Genomic DNA, 1,189 nt, shown 5'->3' on the forward strand with positions numbered 1-1,189 from the left:
AAAATTGTCGATTTGAGGTGACTTTGGTAGTAAGGAAACACTGTGTTAAAAAGAGCAACAAATTATTTTAGCCTTTTTAATTGCACCTTCTCTGAGTCTGTACCATTGCAGCTCCCTTCTTCTCTCCATCTACATATATAGTGAGAAAAACCTAAGGGCATTATTCTCAGCTTCACCACAAAGCAAGAATAAGAAGGAAGAAAAATTGCTGTTGGATATACTAGGTTTCCTTGGTTTCTGGTAAACTAGAACATTATGCGCTTTCATACTCATCTGAAGCTAATTTTACTCTACTGTCTGGTAGTCATTAGAATAAAATCTTTTATTTTATTCCTGATAGGAATATAGTAAGTAATTGGATTTCTTAGGATGTGAGGTATAATAAGGAGAGTAGATGGACGTGTGAGGGATTCACACACACACACACACACAGGCACATACAATACGTTAAAGTCAGGACCTAGGCAAGGTCTCCTGCTGGGGGGTGGGGGTGTCCCTTGAGGATATTACAGGAAGTTTCTGTGGGTCAGACAAACTGACTCTGCAGAGCTCAGAGAAGGTTTTGATGGGGGTAATTAGCAAATCTCTTGCTTTGGTACATTAAGTGCTTAACATTTCACATTTAATTCATCTGTTTCTATATATGCTCTATATGGTAGGTAGAGCAGGCTTTATCACCCCCATTTTCCATATGGAAGCTGAGGTTTAGTCAGGTTAAGTGACTTCCCAAGACCACACAGCTCTTAGTATGGTTTTCTTATTTACCTGTTTATTTCTTTAACTATAGTTGATTTACAGAAAATATGGAACGCTGCACGAATTTGCGTGTCATCCTTGCACAGGGGCCGTGCTGATCTTCCCTGTGTCGTTCCAATTTTAGTATACGTGCTGCCGAAGCGAGCCGAAGCAAGTGCCTTAGTACTGTGTTCTGATGCAGAGTCCAGGACTCCACCGGTGTGCTTCTGTCAACTCACCTGTTCGTCTCGCACCAAGCGAGAGATGAATCAGGGGCTCAGATTAAATGTATACATTTGTTTGCTGTGGGATCTACGTGAGAAGCAGTAGCGCACACAGCCTCCACAGTCCTTGCAAACACTGGGCACTTGATAAACCCTCTCTATATGACTGGAGCATCATAGGCTGTAGCATAAATAAGTTCGGGAACAGAAATCACTGCCCTTATAGTCTG

At 41.7% G+C, this 1,189-nt stretch overlaps 1 non-coding gene across 1 annotated transcript; it reads right to left on the reverse strand.

Annotated features, from left to right (window-relative positions):
* Window positions 1–797: 797 nt before the first annotated feature.
* Window positions 798–902, reverse strand: LOC133076708 (U6 spliceosomal RNA). Its single transcript, XR_009697596.1, has one exon. It is a non-coding gene; the product is annotated as a U6 spliceosomal RNA (small nuclear RNA).
* Between the last annotated feature and the right edge of the window lie 287 nt (window positions 903–1,189).

Source organism: Eubalaena glacialis, chromosome 16 (genome assembly GCF_028564815.1).
Source record: "Eubalaena glacialis isolate mEubGla1 chromosome 16, mEubGla1.1.hap2.+ XY, whole genome shotgun sequence".
Lineage (NCBI taxonomy): Eukaryota > Metazoa > Chordata > Mammalia > Artiodactyla > Balaenidae > Eubalaena > Eubalaena glacialis.